We start from the raw sequence: 24,961 nt of genomic DNA, 5'->3' as shown, positions 1-24,961 counted from the left end.
TTGACGGTATTTTCCATTGCAATATTCTATTAAAAACTCCATCATCAAATTAAAAGTGTTATAACCAACATCATTCTCATTCTCCCCTTCTTCTTCTTCTTCTTCTTCTTCTTTTTCTTCTTCTTCTTCATCATCATCTTCTTCCTCTTTCTCTTGAACTACAAATCAAAATGGTGCTCTTCCACCTATTTTTCTACAATTTAGGCCTCATCATCACAAATTCAGTCACCCAACATTTCATAGTATCAACATCATTATCATGGTACTGTTTTTTTTTTTTAAAATACTCGCTATATCAAGTAAGCAAATCTATTCATTTATGTTAATATAATGTATTAATATTTTTTTGAAGTTATCATGAATATAAAGGAATCAAAGAGGCACATTATGCTTATCGTGTTCGTGATCGATTAAGGAAGGAGGTTTTGGTTCCACTTCGTAAGGTTCTTGAGTTTCCTGAGGTCTATATTGGTGCTAATAGATGGGATTCCCTCCCATACAATAAAGTTGCTTATGTGGCCATGAAGTTTTACAAGAAAAAGTTTTTGAAACATGATGCATCTCATACAGTATTTGGAAGATGTGAAAGCTAGAAAAACCAAGATTGCAGCAGGTGCATTGCTACCTCATGAGATCATCTAGTCTTTGAACGATGACAATGGTCACTACAAGATTTAATAGTTTTATCGACGGAATTTTTTCGTCGGCGTAAGACACATATTCCATCGGTAATTAATTTACTGACAAAATCACCGATGGATAATTTTCATCGGTGAATCTTTCATCGGTAATTTTTTATCCGTCGGTAATAATATTACCGACAGATTTATTGGTGGAACAGACGCGTCGGTAAAATTATTTTTTATTTCCGACAGAAATTTCCGTCAGTAAATCCATCGGTAATTATTTAAAAACATTTTAAAAAAATCATTTTATAAAATTATAAAATAATTAAATTAACATAAATCAACATTGTATAATATATACTCAAAATGCTTGGAAAAAAGAATAAGAAAATCAACTCAAACAAATTTGCAACAAATAAATAAAACAAAAAAATTAATTCAACTAAAAAAATTCATATGAAAAAAATGAAGTTGCAATTGCTAAAAATTTAAAAATCATATAAATAAATCAACTAAAAATTGATCTCATATGAAAAAAAAAAATCTTACAACAACATTTATACAATTATTAAGAACAAAATCAATTAAAATTAAATAAAAAACAAATATAGTGAAAAAAATCATGAAAAAATAAGAAAAAAGAAAAATCTTACCTTAATATGCTTGCAAGTGAAGCTAAGCAAAAAAAAATTCGTAAAGCATATTAATTAAAAAAAACTAAGAGGATAAAAGAAGAAGAAGACATACCCGAGTATGGAGAAAAAGAGAAGGAGATGATGAGAGAAAAGAAGAGAAAGAAATAGATATTGATGTTTTTTACATATAGTGAAGAAGAAGTAGAAGTAGAAGTAGTAGTAGAAGAAGAAGAAGAAGTAGAAGTAGTAGAAAAAGAAAAAGAAATAATGAGTCTGTCTTTTGTGAAATAAGCGGATTCAGATTTTTTATTGGGGCGTGTTACCGATGGATTTACCGACGGATAATTGAATATTAATATTTTTTAATTATTCCATCGGTAATATTTAATTTAAATTTTCAATTTCGTAAAAAGTTTTCAAAAACCGCTAAAAATTTCTGATGATTTTTAACTCCGTCGGTGATTCCGTCTGTAATATTTAAATGAAAATTTTAAATTAATTGAATTTTTTCAGAAAACCGCCAAAACAAGCCGATGAATTTTCAATCCGTCGGTGATTTTGTCTATAAAGTAAAACAATTAATAGTGCAATTGGAAGATGAACAGTTCTAGAGCTCTCTGAAAAATACCGACGAAAAATTCCGTCGATAATTCCCTTTGTAATTGACATGATGAACAATGTTTACAGTTTACCAACGGATTTACCGATGAAATAAATTCCGTCGGTAATTCCGTTGGTAAAAAATGACATGTCATCATTTTTTTTTTGCTTTGGTTTAATTTTTTTTCCCACGGTAATTCCCTTGGTATATACCGAGGGAATATTTCCGTCGGTAAAATCCCTCGAAAATTTACAAATGAAAATATTCCCTCTATATTTCCATTTATATTTATTGATTTTCTGGTAATGGGTGAAGAATTAGCAGAGCTACAGTGGAAGAGAATCTTTGATGATTTATTACAAAAAGGAAAGATGAAAAACTGTATAGTTGTTTGTGATGTGTCCGGTAGCATGTCTGAGACTCTAATAGAGGTTTTTATGGCACTTTGTATGTTGGTTTCAAAGCTATATGAAAACCCATGGAAGGGTAAGCTAATTACAATTAGTCAAAACCCTATGCTTCAAATGGTTGAAGGAGATAGTCTTCTACAAAAGACTGAGTTTGTGATGAGCATGGACTGGGGCATATGAACACTAATATCCATTAAGTATTTGATCTTATTTTGCAAATTGTTGTTAATGGTAATTTGAGAGGCTAAAATTAGATGAGTTGAAATAGTTATGGTCATTCAGGATTTTGATGTATGATGTCACAAAAAAAAAATCAAATGAATATAATTTTGATGTGGACTATAAATGATTTTTCTATATATGAGATGGTTTCAAGACGGGAAACACATAGAAAACTAGCATGCCTTATTTTATAGAAAACAATAAAGCATTTACCTTAACGAATGATGGTAAAGCTTTTTTTTTTTTTTTAATTGCTATTAGAGGTTCTTTCCACATCATTATTAATACAGAAAAAAACAAAAAATATTTCCTGAAAGGTAAATTTGAAAGGGATGTTGCACATTTAGTACTATTAAGTGAAGAATTGTATGATATAGTCTTGCAATATAAAGACAATGTATTTGGTTTTCAATCTAATAAGCAAAAGTTTCCTTGTTATGGCATGACCTATTATTGGGTAAAGTTGAGTATTTTATGGAAGCTTTCCTATTGAAAGACTAATGTACTCTGCCATATTTGAATATCATGCATATTGAAAACAATATGTTTGACAACATTGTTAACACGATGATGGAGGTCGAAGGGAAAATAAATGGTAACAAAAAAGCTTGAATAGATATAGCTTTGTTTTATGACCGTTAAGGTATGAAGTTTCTTATTGATGACGTGTGGCAAAGCCTAAAACAACATTTGTCTTGGACAAAAAGTATAATTTCTTATCTATGAATAGCTTAAGAATCTGTGATTTTCTAATGGTTATGCTTTGAACATAATTATATTAGTAAACTTGAAGGAATATAAATTATATGGAATGAAGAGTCATGACTGTCATATATTCATGCAAATGTTCATTCCAAATATATATAAGGATTTATTACTAAAAAAGATATGAGATGCACTCACGGAGATTAATCATTTTTTTATAGATGTTTACTCAAATAAGTTGAATTCACAACACATGAAACAACTTGAAAGGAACATCATTGAGACAATTTGCAAATTTGAGATTACCTCCTATCTCTCCTTCTTCGATTTAATGGAGCATTTTTCTATCTATATATTTAATGTATAGAGCAAAAGTTGGAGGTCTAATGCAGTATAGATAGATATATCCTTTTGCGAGGTTAGCGATTACATGCATCCTAAAATAGTAATGTGTTTTTAAAAAACTTTCAGTCATTCAATCTATATATGTATACCTTAATGTTGTACTTGTTCAACCTCAAGAAAAAGGCTAAAAACAAGGCGCATGTTAATGCTTTGATATACAAGACTTATATTATTGAAGATATTTTAGCATTTATCTTATATTATTTTGAACCCCATATAAGAACAAGAATCAACCGCATTCCAAGACATGATGATAGTGGTGAATTGCCTTTTGAATAACCTTTTCACAGTGTTATAATGGGTATTTTATCAATAGGTATGTATTTCACACAAATGATTATTAAGAAGGTATAAATACTTATAATAATAGTATTTGTGTTAAGGGATCAATTTATAATGAATTTGAAGTTGATTATTATGGCAAGTTAGAAGAGGTTATTCAATTGCAATATCATAAGATATAAAATACAGTCTTTTTATTCAAATATTATTGATATGATACCAATAGAGGAGTTAGGGTAGATCCTTACCATAATTTGGCTGAAAACAATACGAAAGATAGACTTAGCAACATTAACAATATTTTTGTATTTGCCAAAAAAATACTAACAAGTGTACTACACATACACTCTTTCTTTTATAAAATATTATAACAGAGTTGATTGGTTATTCATTGTAAAAATCAAACCTAAGAGTCTTTTTCAAGTTGTTTATGATAGTAATGATAAAGTAACTGAGGAAGAAGATAAATTTCAACTAGATGAGTTAGTTTCTTCATCTATCGAGTTAGAAAAATATTCAAATTTTCATGCCGCAAAGAATATTTATATTTATATTAATATTGACGAGTTAAATGATATATTAATTACCAGTGGGAATATAGAAAATGATGAAGATGAAGAGATCGAACAACTCCAGTTTAACAAATTTATTGTCATTATGTAATTAACATATTTATTGTCTTCGTATCTTGTATCTTAAGTACATTTATCAAGTGTTTATTATTGTGATTGTAGTTTTAATGTGTTATGAATGCACCCGCTGCTGTTGCATAATTAGGTTCGTTAAGGATTATGTCTAATATATAAGAAAATAACTTACTATAAGTTTATTGATAGAATCCCTAACAATATATAAAATCATTGAAGAATTACAAAAAAAATATGAAAGAATTTAGGAATGTAAACCAATATATGGATTCTTAGACAAACTATTTTCCATCAATGATATTAAATACTGACACAATCACTGATAGATAACAATATCACTAGATAATTATATAGAAGAATTAAGAAATTTTTATTATTTAATGGTTTTACTAATGAAATATAAAATTATCGGAGAATTATAGAGAGTTTAAAGAAAAATTCAAGAATGTAAACCAACAAATGAATTCTCCAACGAACTATTTTCCATCAGTGATATTAAATACCGATGTAATCATCGGCATATAGCAATATTATTGGAAAATTACAGAGAATTAATGATTTTTTTATTCTTCGATGGTTTTACCAACATAATATAAAATCATCAGAGAATTTGTTGAAGAATTCAAAGTATTGGATTCACCAACGAATATACTGATAGATAAAAAGTCATTGGTGATTTTGAAAGAATTTTGAAATTCTTAAATGACCGATGGTGTTATCGATGATATAAAAAAAAATTCAGTAACTTCATCAATGATGTGTTAACGTGACTGATTATTGATGGAAGAACCAATAACAATTTTTATCAGTGATTTTAAACCTAGATATATCAAGGCAACTCTTAGCTCGTTGAGAAGTTGGTTGAACAATGAAATGGTGCTTCATAGGCAGAAATAGAGGCAAATAATGAAGAATAGAAAAGGCAGCAATGGGAGGAGATGATTGTATACATGTCCAATTATTATCCCTCCCTACAGACCTCCATGAGATTCTCCTCCTCGTCCCTCTCCACCTCCATTTGCAGCCTCATTTTAAAGTTTATCAAAATTTGTAAATGATTTTTATGGTTAAATTAATAATATTAAATGTATTCTTTAAGTTAGACTTTTTGTTTAATGTTAAATTGTTTTGATAGCATTAAAAAAGAAAAAACAAATGAGTACACCGACAAACATAAAATTCCATAAGTTATCTTGTCAGTAAAACATGCTAATTTTTCTTGAAGAATCATAGAGAGCTACTAAGTATTTAGATATAGATTGATGAAACCAATGACATAACATAGTTGTCGATGATTATATTAAGTATCCATAAAAAATATAAGATACATAATTATCAACATGTTATCTATCCGAACCCTATCGATAATATTTAGCAATCGATGTACCACTAGAAATTTTTCATCTCATATTATTTTTTACCGATGGATAAACAACTTTTTCATTGATGGAATATTACATGGTATAATTCATTTTTCTGGTGGTGTTGATTCTATGGCTAGGGTCAGCTTGATCATGTCATGTGACCCTCCACACCTCCAACCAAGTTGGTAGATGTTGGGCACGTGGACGGTAAATAGTACTTGATTGAGTCCTTACCGAAATTCTAACCGTGATTATCCGGTAAGTACTTAATTTCAGTGATGTGTGTGTGTGTGTGTCTATATATATATATATATATATATATATATATATAGAAAGGAGGTAGGGCTAGGGCATATTGAAAAGGGCATGCATGGAAGCAACTTTCTTTTTGGTTTGAAAAGTCGCATAAATGTGTTTCAGCGGAGAAGAAAGAAGAGAATATGTGATCCAAAATGAAAAATCCAATCATCTTAAAAAGAATATAATATTTGGTTATAAGGAGAGGGAATATCTTAGTTCCAATTCTACGACTCTGAATTAAGGGAACCAACAGAGATTAAAGAGAAAATCCAACCCCAAAAGAATAATAAAGGAGCCCTAAGAGCCGGGAATCTCCTTCTCCCTCCCATACTTGACTTTAATGAAGTGGGTAGGAAGGTAAGAAGATTCTCTTTTAATATATATATATACACAATTAACCCTTTTTCTTTTCTTTTTTTGGGGTTATCAACAATTCCTTAACACTTCCCAGAGTATTTCTTTATGTGTTCTACGTGCCTGTGTGTTTGATTCTTCCATTTTCTCAAGAACACCAACATATTGACAGCAAAAAGCTCTTTATTTAGTTTTATTTTGTTTTTCCAGCAGATTATTGCCTGTGTTTGGGGAGGCCTCTGTGTCTGCGTTGACGCAAAAAAGATTTAATGAGAAAATAAACAAGGAGATGCCTTTTGCATGAAAGGAAAATCCCATGAGAGAGAGAGCTCAGAGAAGTGCATCGAATTCCCTTAATTGGAAGGGAGAGAGAGAGAGAGAGAGAGAGAGAGCAATAACAATGGCGTGTCGCTTTCCAGAATCAATCTTCTCGTACAAGACTCCAACCCACGCCTTTTGTGAAGATTCTTCTCGTGAAACGTGTCGTGATATTCCTCTATATCGTCCTTATGAATATCCCTTTTGTCTGCTGTCAAATAAATAAAATAACAAGGGTATATTCCCTCCCCCACCCTTTTCCTTTTTCTTTTCAGACTAGAACGGTTTAAAGTCGACACCGACATCGAATTCCCTCTTTCAAGTCATCATTTTTTAAAAAAATGTTTTTTATTTAAAAATTTATTGTAAAAATATTTTTTTTATTTTTTAAATTTTATTTTTAATACCAGGTTATCAAAACAATTTAAGAAATGAAAAAAATTAATTTAAAATAAAAAAATAAAATATTTTATAAAATATAATTACGTTGTAAAAAACAACATTATCAAAACATATAAAAATTAACATATCAAATATTTGCCACATAAATAAACAACAAGCCAACATATTCGGTGGATAAGCAAGTTCCAACAAATCAAGTTTAAATATCATTACAATTTGATAAATTCAAATTAGATATCATTACAATTAACAATGATTTTCCTATAAAATATATTTTCTAAAATAAATTATTTTTTATTATTTAAATTTATTAATTAATTAAAAAAAATATCCATTTATTTCAATCACAATCAATTTTATCATTATTATCCTACCATAATTATTTCTCCCACAACTCCACCATCAATTTTAACACTAAAATCATTGGACCACCATTATTATATCATTTTTTAATCATTGCTCTCCCTATTATTTTTACCCTCTTTACCACCCTCACCACCATCTCATCACCATAACACAATATTATTATTCTCTGCAATTATATTTTTCACATCATTATATTCTAAACATTATAAAATTTGTTCTATTTTTTTATTATTGAATTGAACATAAAAATTAGAAGCCATCATCTATAAATTTAGTGAGTAAAGAAAAAAAAATGTTATTCTACGATGGATTGAGAAAAAAAAGTTCTATAGGTGCTGCACACTTAAAATCAAAGGTTAATCCTTCTATGATAGTATTCAAAAAAGAAATTTATGTTATAAAAAAAATATATTCTCAAGGTTTCCGCAAAGAAAAAAAGAGTCATATAACAAATATATATGTATATAATAAGATAAATGCAAGAAAATACACCTTGGGCAAGCCTAAAAAGAAATACTCTAGCCCAATGATGGAAGACTAGAATGTCAAGTGAGGTTGATGGGCCAAAATAGAAATCCAAAGTTTTAATGGACCAAACCCATTAGTAAAAATATTTGTTTTTGATGTTCAAAGACACAATTGAAATTTTTAAGAGTTTAATTATTTAATCAAGGGTTTAATCGCAAGGAAGATCAACTTTTTAAGGTAAATTAAAACAATTGATATTTAAGAACTTAATTGGAAGCTTGGAAAGTTTGATTTAGCCAAATCAATGGCTTAATTGCATAAAAATAAAAGTCTGGTGAGCAAATAGGGGCTTAATTGCCTTTATTGGACCAAGAATCAATTTGCAAAATGCATACGACTTCAAGGATTGAAATCATGGGTCAAATAAAAAAAAATTAAAAGTTTAGTGGTCATTTAGGGATGTAATTGAACAAATCTGAAACCAAGAACCAACTTGTAAAAGGCACTCAAAATTAGGGGTGATAGGTAAAGTTGATAGGGATGTAATTGCATAAAATTAGAAAGAAAGAAGGAAATTAAGGATAAAATAGAACGAAATCAGAAGATAAGCGGTCGAATTGAACTTTGGCAGATCCCAAATCAAAAGAAAACCCTAATATATAAGAATTAGTCAAAACAACGTCGTTCAAGGTACTATGCTTTGTTTTCTTCAATTTTTGATTGATTGAGGGGGTACTTTCATATGACTGAAAGAGATGTTTTTTAACACCCTAAAGGTTGAAACAACCACCATTCAACCAAGAAACATTCCCTTTTATAATCCGATATCTTTTAAATAAAATGTTTACATCCTATTTTCTTCATGGATCTTCATGACATCTTGTCCTTAGTCAACTAAGACCACAATTTCAGAAATTATGTTATTTGGGTAGGGACACTTTCAAACGTTTGAATGTAAAGCTACTAATCTTCAAATCAAGCAAGGTCGGGTTCGATTGAAAGATAATCACCCCCTCTACCAAGTCTAGGTGGTCTCAAACGATGTTAACATCGCATATGCTTCGATGAGGTTTTGAAAGTGGCCGACCCAGTCAGCCTTGATAGAAACACTTAGTTACAGAAGAACATTGAGACTAAGAATTTTAAAACATGTACTAGTTCTAGAGATCTATGTAAGAGGTTGGTTATACATAAAGGGAAGATAGACGGTACCTTTATAGCATCCTTTCCAAAAACAAAAGGAGGTTATTTTAACTATGTGTTTTCTTCTAAATTTATTTTATGCATGTCATTTACCATCCAAACTATCTCAAAGCTTATTTATGAGTTATTTATTATCGACTAATGTTTATCGAGTCAGCATCGGATCCTGAATCAAGAATCTCGTAACTCAATAATTTCTTTCTTTCTTTTCTTTTATTTTTTTTCCAGTAAAAGTCATCATGCTAAACATATGTCGGTCCATAGAACTAGAAGACTTATTGACCTAACCATTAAACCAAGTTTAACCAAACATGAACATCTTGATATGAAAAACTTTTATGAATTTTTTAACTCATTTTAGGGTTAAAAAGTACGTGCATCAATCCCTAAAGCTAGAAGACTCATCGACCTAGCAATTAAAACCAAGTTTAATCATAACATCACCAACTTGATGAAAATTTATCGATGCATTTTTGAACTCATTTTAGGGTTAAAAAATTCATGCTAGGCTTACATTGGTCCATACAAATTAGGAGACACATTGATTTAGCTGTTAAAAATTAGACTTTATCAAAAGCATGACTCAAACTTGACAAAAACCCGTCGACATTTTTTTTCTATGAAAATAAATATTTACAGACACATACAAACATAAAAAGATGAAAATGCAGTTTCATGAAATGAATATAAAGTTAACATGAAGTAAATAAAATAAAATAAAAATATGTGAGTAAATAGTATCAATACACGAATAGTAACATGTTCAATAAAGTGAATAATAACTCTCATGCAAACTCATGGGAAGAAGAAAAATGTAAGGAAAGGGGCGACTTACCTTGGGACTAGTTCCAAAGACAATGGTTAGGCAACGTTGCTAGGGTTTTTTGGGTGGTTTTCTCTTTTTAGCATAGCGTTTTATTTTTTATTCGGTTCATTTTATTTTCTTATATTTTTTATTTATATTTCTTTCCCTGCTATTCTTCTTTACCCATATACTATTGGATGGCTTAAAACACACCCATTTCTAGATAAAAATAACTCATATTCTCTTTTTCAGTTTTTCTTTGCATTCAAGTTCACTTTTCTTTCTCTTTTTTCATTCTTTTTTTTTTTATCATTTTTTTCTTCTTCTCTCTCTTTTATTACTTCCTATCTCAAACTCACACTTCTCTTAGCTCAAAATCATTTTTTTCTCTCTTTTTCAAAATGTAGGAGGCTGTATCCAATCTATATGCACTTAAGTTTCAAATATTATTTGTTCCATTCCACACTCTTAGTAGTATAATGATCATATTTATAAAACTTAAGAGGCCTATAAATCTTATTCTCATGTCTTCTCATGCTTGGATGTTTAAGTCAACTCGACCTGGTACATGTAGAATTTATAACTTGCATATTGAGATCATAAAACCAATGCAAGCAAGTAATGAAAAATACAAACTTCAAGTTGATTCACACAAGTAACACCATAAAGTTAATTTTAGAGATTATTTTATGATATTGATTAGACCTAAATAGTGTCCTTCAAAAACCAATAAAAAATTACTAGTAGTGTTAGACCATTCAAAGTACTATAAATGATTGAATCAGATAGTTATATCATTAAACTACCATCAAACTTTGATATTAACTCTACTTTTAACATGAAGGACCTTACTCTATATAAAAGATAACAATATATCCCTGATGATCCTTTTAAAACTCATACCCTATTATGTTTATTATTTGTATAGAAAAAATATATTGATGCTACTTTGGATGTACAAGTTATTTCTACTAGGGATTTTGAAGTTTAGTGACACGATCAAAAGATTATTGTCTTTTCCCAAGTGCAGGAGTGTCAAAGTAATAAATAACCTAGCAAGACCGGTGTCGAACCACAGGGAGGTCAACTATATAAATTATAAATAACAACAACACAACAACAATAATAACAATAACAATAACAACAACAACAACAATAATACTAATAATAATTAGCAGCAGCAGTAGCAGTAGTAATGATATTAATAATAGTAATAGTAATAGTAATAATAAAGAGGACTTTGAGATGTAAGATTAATGTGAGGATTAAACAATAATAAAAACAAATGTCAAGGTTAGAGGATCCACTAATGGTACTTCAAACAAGTATAGTATAAACTCTTATTACTCAACTAGAAACCACACATAAAGGAGTTTCCAATCAGATTATAATTGTTAACATGATTACATTAATTATCTTATTCAAGTAATGCCAATACTTGTAAATATTATCAGGTATTTATGGTGATACCTTATGTTAACAACAAATCAAGTTCCTTTCATAGCATAGGTGTAGGTTATACCATACGGTTGAGCTATGAAAATGCCAAGGATTTGTTGTACCAATGGTTGTTCAACACAAATGTAGATTAACCATTTAACAAGTAAGGTATTAAGAGTAAGCAGGATAATAAATATAAAAACATGTTAGTATCAAGCATTAAAGTCCATGTTGAGTTTATACTATACTTATTCTTACACCATTAGTGTAATCTTTTCACCTTGACAGAATAGATTTAGCTAAACATAATGAAAGAAAAAAACAAGATAAGAACATAATTATATAAATAAAGGAAAGGAAATGAAAAGCATAAACAAGAGATTAATATAACATCAAATAAAACTTAAACATTACAAAATACAAAGAAAGAGAGCAAGAGCATGATCTTGATCTGAACACCAAGATGCCTAAATGCATGGCAAATGCTTTCTTTTATAGGCCAAAATTTAAAACTATTGATTTGATGACTAATTGTTGAGTGAGTGGCCAACTCTTGACTTGGTGAAAATATTTACCTTCTTGTATGAATAAAACATCATTGCTAACATTAGAGCTGGAACCACCTGTACACATAAAGTTCTAGGAAATTGTCTTATCTTTCCAGGAAAAAAAAAAATTGAGGTCATTTGGACTTCTAGAACTCGATATATAGGCTGAATAGTGTCTAAGCTGCAGGACAGATTCGGACTTCTCCGTTGTTGCTATAATTTGGACTTGAAAACGACATTTTTAAATCTTGGACTCCACATGAAAGTTGTAGGCTTATGTCTTACCGAATCTATCCAAAAACTTGAGGTCATTTAGACATCTAGAACTCGAGATATGACTCAATTACCGAACAGTGTTCCAATTTAGACTGCACCATCATCTCTTTTCTAAGTTTGGCCCTCTCTTTGTCCTTTCAATTTCAATACTTAAACTCATCAATCAATCCTTTCATTTATGTGATAGGCCTGCATTTAAGATGAACAGTTACCATAAATTAAAGGTATCTTAAATTATTAGGTATGTTATTATAAAGCATGCTTAAGGAGTTATTGATACTTCAAGTGCAAAATGATGATATAAAACCTTGATAAAAATGCACTTTTAAGTATTAATCATTTAATGAATCATGGTTCATGGAAAAAATGACTATAATCATATTATACTTAGATTAATTACTAAAGAGACATCGCAACAGCTTGATATTGATCTTTGAAAGCATTATCAAAGTCGCCTTGAACTACACTTGACATAGTCAAGTTTTTCCAACCCATGAAGAGTTGGTGGGGATACCAAATCCACATTATAGGTTAAGTGTGCATATGGATGGAGATGATGGAGAATAGCCCAACCCATCACTCTTTGGTTGGAAGACTAAGTATGTCCAGTCCTATATTATTGTATTTTTATTTGAGTTTATTAATTAAGCTTAACTTTTGTTATTTAGTTGGATAATTTTGTTTAACAAGCTTAAATCTTAATTGTTGGTTATTTTAGATTTTACTATTTATACATAATTTTTAACATTGTAGTAACTTTTGATGAATTGATTAAAAGTTACATATTTCTCTCTTTTTCCAAGCTTTTCTCTTCTTTTCTATGTGTATGTTTGATAATGTGGCACAAAATACTTTTCAAAAATGCTTTTTAATTGAAAATATATTAAAATCATAATTTTTTCTATATCTTTTAATTTTATTTTTAGCATCATACATATCAAAACTATCAAAAAACAGTAATTTAAAAGACACTTTAAGAATCACTTTCTTCTTCTTCTTCTTTTTTCTCTCTTCTCTTACATCTCTCAAATCTTTCTTTGTCCCATATAACACACATAAACATATACCAATGATTTTTTTACTGGGATTCCCATAAAGAATAATAACTATTTTTCATATAAAGGTTTGTGGGATGTAGTTAAGCAGGTGCAAGTTCTTTACTTATTTGAAGTTTTATTAAAGTCAAACTTCGATACCAATTCTCATCAGGGTCTTACTTTTTACAGTTGAGGATTTGCAAGACTCATGACTTGGAAGCATCCAGTTATCAGATACTGAAAGGGACTGCAAACTATGAGTTCGACATGCCTTTTTGGGGAGAAAGTATTTCTTTGGTTATGAACTATGCTTTTAATATTATGCAATGCGACTCTCCATGAGATCTTATCAAGTTCTGAAAAATATAGTTACAGCATCATTTCAAGAGAATAGCCTGATACATTCTCAGCAAGTCTGAAGATAATTATGTTTCACCATAGTAAGATGTGCTACAAGATTGATTGACCAGTAAGGATCGAATTAATAAATGATATATGGGTGTGGTAATAGAGGATGAAAACCAAAATATTTAACCAGGAAAATCTTAAATTGGAATTCTGCCACTGAATTCTGCTATACTCTCTAGCTTTACAGTAATTCCTATACCTCTGTTAAGTTTCTAGTAATTACCAACACACAAGTTCTTCCATGAGCATGTCTTACTACAATCATGGGTTCATAGATTATTAAAATGATTTTACAGGTACAATAAAAGTATGGACCATTCATAGTGGTAGAAATAATTGAAGATAAGTAGTCTAGGTCAACTAGGTTTAATGAAGTTACTAGGTGGGTGTTTTATAAAATACCTTTTTTTAGTAATTATTCCAATATGGATATTTGATGCTTATCGTTGCAGGTATATATTTGGAAAGAATTCCATGATGGAAAAATACCAATGACTTCTCCCGTGTTCACTCAAGCAAATGATGCTTGATTGTTCAAAGTATCCATCCAAATAGTTCTTCCATTTCTGCAGGTAAGGCTCATCAGTTCCAAGCTCTAAAATCCAAAATTAAAACTCCTAGGAATGGATTCAGTTGTTGGAAAGCATCAATAGTGATTTATTACACGTTTTCATATTGAAAGGAATCTATTTGAGGATCATTTTCACCTTGTAGTATCAATGATTAAGCACTCATTTTCTGTTTTTGATCAGCTTTTCAAATCCCAGTCAAGAGACAATTAATGTAAGAAAGGTGGAAGGGGGAATTGTTGTAGTAAATAAATTGAGTGGGAAACCCACTAAGGATTTTAGAAAGCACTACGATCATGTCTTGTTAAAGATGGTTTTAAGCCTAAGATCGGGTGTTTGTGTTTGTGTGAGAAATAACAAATGGTGGCTTAGAAATACTAGGAGAGATAAAACAACTTTTTTTATTTCAAAAAACACAATTTTACATGTATTGAAAAAACTCTCAAATTCTCACCCCTTTTTTTTAGTGTTTTTCTCTTAATTTTCCACACACAATAACCATAAACTAGCTGTCTATTTATACACAAAATAATAGCATGAAAAAAAAATAAAAGTTTCAAGTGTGAATGGTGGTGGTTGGTGACAGTTTGAAGGTGGATAAATGGAGGTGGCTAGTGGTTGCTGGTTATAGGTCGGCGCTTGCCATTCTTAACCTTCTATAACGAGTTTACCATAACAAATTCTTATCTTAAACTCAATTGAAATATGTCATTCCAAGTATAAACTTCAATCTAGTAAATGTCTCACCCTTCGATGGCTCTGTAAGATATCTGTAACTTGATCATTTGTTTTGCAAGATATCGATTCAACTTCTTTGTTCTTCATATGATCTCAGATAAAATGATAATGTGTATCGATGTGTTTACTTATTTCATAATACACTAGGTTTTTAGCCAATGCAATTACCAATCGATTATCAATATAAATTTGTATTGGACTTTCTTGAAAAAATCCTAAATGCTTCAACATATTCCTTTACCATATTAAATGGCACAGAACATACTCAACTTCACAACTACATAACATTGCTATCGATTGCTTCTTGGATGACCATGAAAGATGTATCTCCCATAAAAAAGACAAATCTTATTGTGCTTTTTATGTCATCCAAATCTATACCCCAATCACTATATAAGTAGCCAATAAGATTGAAGTTCTTACTTTAAGTATAAAGCATACCTTCATTAATTCCCTATTTTTTCAATGTAACGAAAAATTCTCTTGGCTACATTCAAGTGAGACCGATCTAGTGTCTCCATATATCTACTAATAAGTTTTACGCCATAGAGTTTATCTTCTCTCATTCATCATTCTTTGAAAACTTCATTCTACACTCAACTGGATTATTTACTTTTTCATAATCTTTTATCTTTAATTTCTTAAGAATCTCTTTTGCAAACTTCTCTTAATTCACAAAGATTATAGTTTCTCATTGTTTGATCTTAATCCTTAGGTAGAAGGTCATAAAACCATTTTATATTATCTCAAACTCCTTGATCATTGCTTGCTTGAAGTCTCCAAACATCTTTAGGTTATTGCATGTAAAGATCAAGTCATCCATATATAAGCATACAATAAGAGTATCACAACTTTTTTTAAATATTCAAATAAATAGCTTATTTATGGGGGCACTTTACAAATCCATTCTTCAAGAAATAACTATCAATATGACTATAACAAGCTCTTGGGGCTTGCTTCAATCCATACAAGACTTTGTTCAACTTTAATACATTGTCTTTATGTCCCTTCACATCATAACCTGTATGTTTCTCAATATACCTTTTCTTCAAAAAAGCTATTTAGAAAGGTTAACTTGACATCCATTTGGTATATCTTTCATTTATGTTGGGCAGTTGGGGCAATTATCAATTGAATGGTCTTCAATCTAACAACTGAGGCAAAAAATTCATCATAGCCAATACCTTGCTTTTGACTATAGTCTTTTACTACCAATCTCACCTTGTACCTCTCTATTTCTCCTTTAGAATTCTTCTTTTCTTTATAGATCTACTTGACACCTATTGGCTTCTTCTTTTTTGGTTTAAGAACCAATTTCCATATGTTATTCTTCTCAATTGATGCAATATTCTCATCTATAACAATTCTTCATTTTTCATCTTTTATTACCTTTTCAAATATTATATCTTCATTTATGGCAAGATGACAATATAGTGTTAGATCATTATCAATTGGATTCATTACCTTATACAAGTTATCAAGGCTCCTTATATTTCTTGGTGGGCTACCATTACTTGAACTTCTACTAAAAGAATAAGATAAAGGTGAAGTTGAGTTTATTTATGATTGTAGAGGTCTAACAAGTTTTTGATGATCTTTATATCTCTCCTTCTTTTCATCAAGAAATAGTAGAAATCATACTTCTCACCATCATCTACCTTCCAATCTCATGCTCCTTTTTTATTAAATTTGGCATCCTTACTAACCATCATCTTTCTTTTATTGGGGTTGTAAAGCTTGTATCCTTTGGAATTTTGATCGTAACCTAAAAAGATTATTTTTTTTTCTCTTATCATTTAGCTTAATCATCTACATGCACATAGTCAATACCCCTAAACACTTTCAAATGAGTAGCACTTGGCTTTCTTATATTCTTTGTCTCTTATGAAGTCATGTCATTCAAGCCTTTCGTAGAACACTTATTTAACAAGTAGACAATATAATATATAGTTTCATCCCAAAACTCCTTTGGCATCTTTTTAGTTTTGAGCATACTTCTCGCTATGTTGAGGATGTTTTTAGTATTTCTCTCTAACATGTCATTTTGTTATGGGGAACTAGGCACTATTAGGAGTCTTTTTTATACCTTGATCTTCACAAAACTCATTAGAACAAAATTCATTGCTTATCTGTCTTAAGTGATTTGATAGAATAATCACTTTCTTTTTCAACTAATGCCTTAAAATTTTTAAAACAATTAAATACATTATATTTTTTTTTTCTTTTAAGAAGTATATCTATGTTTTTCTACTATAATCATCAATAAAAAATAGAAAAATATATTTTTTTACCAAATGAGCATGGTTGAATAAAACCACATACATCTGCATATATGTCTTGTAAGGCTTGGCTTGATCTAGATATAGACTTCTTTTGAAAGCTCTTGAGAAATTATTTGCCCACTAAACATTATTTAGATAACTGATTTGGATGTTCAATAGATGGTAGACCCTTCAACATCTTTTTTTTTTCATCATCATCTTCAAGTTGTCAAAGTTTACATGCCCAAGTCTCATGTCAAAGTCAAGTCTCATCTTTCACACATGTCTTTAGATATTTAGGCACAATTGTCTCTATGTTTAGCAAAAACATCTTGTTCTTTATCATGGTTACCTTTTCAATTATATTCCCATAAGTATTAAGTATTGTCAATGAATGATCTTTCATCTTAATTTCACAATCATTCTTCAACAATTATCCTAAACTTAATATAAAAATCACTAATAAATTGATGACTACCGTCTTTCATTTGAATAAGAATTGTACATTTCCCCTTGATGGAAACCTTTAAATGATCTGTAAAGGAGACATTACCTCTAATTGATTCATCATGCTTTATAAACTTGTCTTTGTCTCCATATATGTGATTGTTGTATCCATTATCTAAATACCACATGTTTTCTTTGGTTTTCATTGTTTCATCATAGACTAGTAATGTGGTGTCTTCTTTCTCTTCTTCTACTACTAGATAAGCATTCTCTTCAACCATTTTGGTTGGATTATAGTAATCCCTATCATAATAACCTATTCTTTAACAAATATAACACTTGATTTTTGTTTGTAAAATCTAGGTCTTGGATTGCTACTTTATGTGGAACCGATTGACTGGTTAGTTTCAATCGATTAACCATTTGACCTGTTGAAGCTGCCTAAGCCTTCTTTTCCAAATCTGCCTCTTCCTTATTTTTCTCTACCCTATCCACATCCTCTACCTCCTTGGATATATCCAGAGACATCTTGTTTCTCTTTTGTAAAGAATTTTTAAAAGAGTGCTTGTGCACCTATGTCTTCTTGAATTTTGGTTACTCTTTCTTTATGGGTTTATAGTTTTCCCATAAGACTTTAAATTGTAAAAAAATTCATATTTTGTGATTCCTCTATTGTGACCATCATATAGTGGAAATTTTTTAGCAGTGAGAATAGGATCTTTTCTACCACACGCATTTCTTTCATCTTTTCCCCATATATGTTCATTTGATTGTATATGGCTAACACTCTAGCAAAGTAATTTGAAATACTCTCTGATTTAAGCATAGGTAATTTCTCAAATTCACCTCATAACTTTTATAGGCGTTACCTTTCTTACATAACCAGCTCCTTGATTTTATTGTTGTAAAACTTCTCATGCTTGCTTAGTGGTGGTTACGGTAGCCACTATCTCAAAAATGACATCATCTAAACATTGGTGGATGATTTTGAGTGCTTGTTGATCCTTCCTTCATGCCTTTTGCATGGCCTTTCTTTGGGATAAAGTCAACATTACTCAATTTATAGGCTCTTCAAAACTCTTTCCAACTATTTCTCACATATCTTGGAAACATACCCAAGCTTTCACATGAATACACCAAATTTCATAGTTATCCTTTATCAAACGAAGACATTAGAGTGGGAAGTTTGTATTAACCATGTCAAATAATCAAAACAAGCTCTAATACCACTTATCGGAAGAAAATTAGTGTAGTAGTTTAATATGGATAGCAATGATAAATTGCAAAGCTAAAGAACAAGAAGAAATTTCAGAATAAATAAGTTTTATTAAGTGTTTTTCTCTCTTATTCACTTTTTCTCTCTTGATCTACACTTATGTTTATACTTCTGGTGACAAGCTTATTTATAGGCTTACAGTCCTGGACAATCAAGGGATTATACTAAGCAAATGAAAACCTATTCTAAACAGGAAAAGTAATTATACTGACTTAACCGGTCAACTGGTTCACCAATTCCTTTAATTTAACCAATTGACCGATTCTTCTGGGTTTTTTTTTTAAGAAATCTAGTTATTATTTTTTAAAAAAAAAAATTTTCTTGATCCAACTTATGACAAGATAGGTGGTCTTCCAACAAATAGAAAAGATAAATGAGGTTTATTTGTTTGTTCTTTTATTTGTTTTTTTTTTCTTTTTGATTTCCTTAATTCATGATTATCAATTTCATCATAGGTTGTTGATTGCTCACATGGTTTCTTATTTCTTTGTCCAACTCTTTTAGGTTATTGAATTTCCAATTAAACACCCTGAATTGTGTGAGAGTCTTGGAATCGCTCAACCAAAGGTAGTGTATTTTTTTTTTTTTTAGAGAATGAAAGCTAGTGCAATGTTGTATACAGTGGCGGAGCCACAGTGAATCAAAAGGGGGCAATTGCCCCCTTAATTGTTTTTTATATTAATATATTACATCTCCTTAATTTTTCCCCCTTTCCCTTTTGTTTCTTTATCTTCCCCTGTCTAACAATTTCAGCCGTCGTTCCTGCCTCTCCTAGTCTCCTATATGCAAATTTCTCATCAATTAATCTTTTTTGCCTTTTGCTTTATGCTTTAGGTAAATTTTCTTCATCTTTTCTATTTGCTTCATTGTTTAATTTTAGTTTTATTCTTTTATAATTAGTTACTAAAAAAATTAAGGTTTATGATAATTTAGCGGTTTTGTTATGAATATATTCAAATATGTTCAAAATAAATGTTTAAATCTGTTAATTTAATCAAATAAGTGTTTCTTTTCTTATTATAAAAAAATAAATTGATATTCATGCAAAACCACTATTCTTGACATCTCTTGCATTGACATAGTAGTTTATTGAAATTTAATATTTTCACATGATTTGTTTGTAAGTAAAATATCAAGTAGAAAGCATGTTTTTCAAGCATTTTTCCTCTTACATATACACTAGGCATTGTTCCTTAATTAAATATCTATAAATGATTAAGTATAATTTAATCAACATACTTATTATATGCATATAGATATGAATTGAAATAGGTTTTGATTTTGATGAATTGACGTGTATTTTGCTATTAATTTCATATAGAAGATTTAGAATTATTATGTAACTCAATTGACTTTTGTTTAACAGTGAATTATTGTGTAGTTGTGTTAATTATTATGTAGACACTAATGATGATAAAAAAAAAATCCATCAGGTTCATATTAAATTAACATGTCACTAAACAAGTATTTCAAACGTAAATCCCTTGAAGATGAAGAGTCAATCAAAGCTTCAAGTCATATAACTCAATTAAGTTCAAAGAAAAGTCATATTGAAATCAACCTCGACACTCTCTTTGCTGACCCTGGCTTAAGAAGATCAATTTATGAGTACCATATAAATGATAAGGATGTAATCCGAAGAGCTTATCTACAAAATGATCCTTGTCAACCTTCACACTATGATTTTCCTCAAAAACAATTTAGGAATATATCAACACTATGATGCTTTAATCCGACTTGGTTTGGTGCATACCCAATATGGTTTGAGTACAACATAGCCAAAGATGCTGCCTTTTGCTTGTATTGTTACCTCTTCAAGTAAAAAAAAAGTGTTGATTCGTTTGTGGGTGATGGGTTTTCAAATTGAAAAAAAAGAAAAGGAAAGATTTGATTTTCATATTGGAAAGTCTAATAGTAGTCACAATGCAGCTTAGATAAAATGTGAGAATTTGATGAATGAAAAACAAAGTATCATGACTTTGTTATCTAAGTAGACAGTAAAGAGTCAAGTGAATAGCGAACTCGATTGAATGCTTCAATAGAGTGTGCTCATTTTTTGTTACACCAAGGACTTTCATTTCATGGCCATGATGAATGTGAATGTGAATGTGAATGTTCAAGCAACCAAGAAAATTATCTAGAGCTCTTACATTTCCTTTCTGGAAATAATGAAGCTATTAAAAAAGTTACTTTCAGTAAAGCTCCTAAACATAACAAATCGACTTCTTCAGATATTTAACAAGACATTACTCAAGCTGCTGTAGAAGAGATTACAAATGTGATTATCAAAGATCTAGGTGACTCATTATCTTTAATTTTAATTGATGAGTCATGTGACATATTAATCAAAGAACAAATGGCAGTTGTTACACGATATGTAGACAACAATGGACATATAATTGAATATTTTCTTGGCATTCAACATGTGTCAAATACAACTGCTAGTTCACTCAAGGCAGCTATTGAAGTTTTGTTTTCTAAACATAAGCTAAGCATATCAAGATTGCATGATCAAGGATATGATGGAGCTAGTAACATGCGAGGTGAATTCAATGGCTTGAAAGCACTTACTCTAAATAACAATCCAAGTGCATATTATGTACATTGTTTTACTCATAGACTTCAATTGACTCTTGTGGTTGTTACAAAAAAAGCATAATGAAGTTGGAGATGTCTTCAATTTTATTTTTAGCATTATAAACATAGTTGGAGCATCATGTAAAAGAATGGAGGTGATTAGAGAAAAACAATATGCTAAAATTATTGAAGGACTTAAACATGGGGAAATTTCTAGCAGACAAGGCTTGAATCAAGAAACTTCTCTTAAAAGGTATGGTGATACCCGTTGGGGCTCCCACTATGTTACAATTATTTATCTACTTGCAATGTTTTCATCAGTTCTTGATGTGCTTGAGATTATAAAGGAGGATGGGATGAACTCAGAACAGAAAACGAAAGCGGTCGTTTTAACAGGTATTATGGAATCATTTAATTTTGTGTTCATGCTTCGTTGTTTGAGAAGGATACTAGCAGTTACTAATGAGTTCTCACAAGCATTACAAAAAAAAAAGATCAAGACATAGAAAATGCTATGAGTTTATTGAAAACATCAAGGGAACGATTCAAGTTGATGAGAGAGAATGATTGGGAATCTTTACTAGAAGAAGTGTCATCTTTTTGCATCAAACATGATATTGATATTCTAAACATGGATGATGAGTACAAGCTTTGTGGGCATTCAAGGTGAAAATCTCAAGGGATTATAAACTTACACCATTTTCGTTATGAATTGTTTAACAATATCATTGACATACAACTTACTGAGTTGGATGATCATTTTACCGAGACGAGTATAGAGTTACTTCTTTGTATGACATGTTTAAGCCCAAATGACTCTTTCTCTAATTTTAACAAAGAAAAGCTTATTCACCTTGCTCTTTTTTATCCTGGTGAATTCTTTATAGTGGACCTTATGGTACTTGGTGACCAACTTGATGCGTATATTATTAATCTACGTGGTGATGATGAGTTCTCTAGTATTGAAGATATTGCTAGTCTTGTAGAGAAAATGGTGAAAACAAAGAAGAATTTGATATTTCCATTAGTATATATGATTATCAAATTGTCATTACTTCTACTAATTGCAACTGCTACAGTGGAGAGAGTATTTTCTACTATGTGTATTGTCAAGAGTAGATTGCGGGACAGGATGAGAAATAAGTGGATTAATGATAGTTTGGTTGTATACATTGGAAAAGATATCTCCGATAAGATTGATAATGAAGTTATTATGAAGCGGTTTCAAAATATAAAAACTCGAAGAGAATAATTATAATGTAAGTTTTTTTTCATTTTAAAAGTATTTTTAAATTATTTTTACTTGATATGAATTAATTTATATATTTTGAATTGACATGAATTAATATATATATTTTGAATTAATTTCTAATGCATGTCTATATAATATGATATTTATTAATAATTTATTTTTTTTATTTAAAAAATTCTACTCCACCATTGATTGTATAATTATTGTCATCTGACAATTTATACCTCTAAGGTATTTGAAATTTGGGCAACTCTCTTGCTCAATCTTGCACATGTGGAGGGTGTTCTCCTTTATGGGCCACCTGGCACGGGAAAAACTCTATTGGCTAGGGCAGTGGCTCATCACACTGACTGTACGTTCATTAGGGTTTCTGGCTCTGAATTAGTTCAGAAGTACATTGGAGAAGGCTCTAGAATGGTCAGAGAGCTTTTTGTAATGGCAAGGTTTGTGTCTCTATTTGTTTGACTGAATTGCTCTTGATTAATTCGTAGCTTCATTAGGTCATTTCCTTTAAAGTGTCTATGATTAAATTCCTAGCTGTCTTGTATTTTCAATTGCTGTGATCGTAGGCAGTATATGGCTCACTATTTTAACAAAAAGCCATAATGAGGAAAAGGGGGGCAATGTTGATATATATTTTCTCTGTGTTTGTAGCATGGGTATGATACAATTCTGGCATACCAGGAACCATGTACATTAAGCTTCCAATCAAGCAAGTGGTTGCTCGGGGAGAAATGAAGTAGCCATTCTGATTTGGAAAAGTATGATCCATAAAGAAAGTGACTGCAAAAATCCATGTAGTTGGTTATCAGCAGGTATTTTTGTATCGCCATTTCTCTGTTCTTTTGTAGCCTTGTGTTGTGCTGTGCAAATCTGCTTGCTTTTAAACTAGCGCCTTTCATTTCACATCTTATATTCTTTGTGGTTTCTGGGATTCTTGGTTTTGTCACAGGGAGCACGCTCCATCAATCATTTTAATGGATGAGATTGGCAGCATTGGAGCTGCATGAATGGATTCTGGGAGTGGCAGTGGTGACTGTGAGGTGCAGTGGACTGTGCCGGAGCCGCTTAATCAGCTGGATGGATTTAAGCATCAGACAAGATCAAGGTGCTGTGTGTGCCTTGAGAAAAGAATGGAACAAATAGGGGAAACTATGTGAATTATCAACACAGTTATTCATAATTAACCTGTTCTGACACACCCTTTTAACAGGTTTTGATGGCCACTAATCGGATTGATATTCTTGATCAAGCGAAGGCCAGGAAGATTGAATTTCCAAATCCCAACGAAGATGTATGCATCTTTATCTGTTTTGTCTCCCTCAAACTGTTTCAAAGAGATTAACGTCCTGAGTAATGAATATGCAGTCACGTCAGGAGATCTTGAAAATCCAATCAAGAAGAATGAGTTTAATGCGTGAGATTGATTTGAAGAAGATCGCTGAGAAGACGATTGGTGCGCCATCTGGTGCAGAGCTAAAGGTATTTTCAACTCCATGTCTATTTATCTTGCACCACTCGCTTTTTTTGAAGTGTTTCCGTATGTGCAAGTGATTATAGATCATGAAGACTACTGAGGTTGTACGGTTTTTATTTCTATCTCCAGTTATTGATCATGACTACTGTCATGGGGTTATGTTTCTCTGGAAGTAATTTCAGTGTATGCCCTTGGAAAAATGTGGTGTGACTAGGTTTTGCTGTCTGTATTGTTAAATTTTGGATGGATGGAGTAGGCAAAATAATCAGTTGTCTGTTTAGCTTGGGATCATTTTGGAGTAGGCAAAATGATATCAGTTCTCTGTTTAGCTTGGCAATATATAATTCAATTAATTCTTATGTAATTATATTTTTTTTCGTATAAAAAATATAATTTTAATTTATATATATATATATATATATATATATATATATATATGACATGGGAAGATTGATGATAAAATAAGATATTTTTTAAACAAAGTAAGTATGATCAAAACTAGTTAAGGGACCAATTGATAGATGTGTTGAAGTTAAGGGACT

The 24,961-nt window shown here is 30.5% G+C and overlaps 1 pseudogene; it reads left to right on the top strand.

Moving 5' to 3' along the window:
• The first annotated feature begins 170 nt into the window (after window positions 1-170).
• Window positions 171-24,748, top strand: LOC118048002 (26S proteasome regulatory subunit 8 homolog B-like; annotated as a pseudogene).
• Window positions 24,749-24,961: the final 213 nt, after the last annotated feature.

This window comes from Populus alba, chromosome 6, assembly GCF_005239225.2.
Source record: "Populus alba chromosome 6, ASM523922v2, whole genome shotgun sequence".
NCBI lineage: Eukaryota > Viridiplantae > Streptophyta > Magnoliopsida > Malpighiales > Salicaceae > Populus > Populus alba.
Note: the sequence above shows the minus strand (reverse complement) of the source record. Positions and strands in the feature narration are given on the sequence as shown.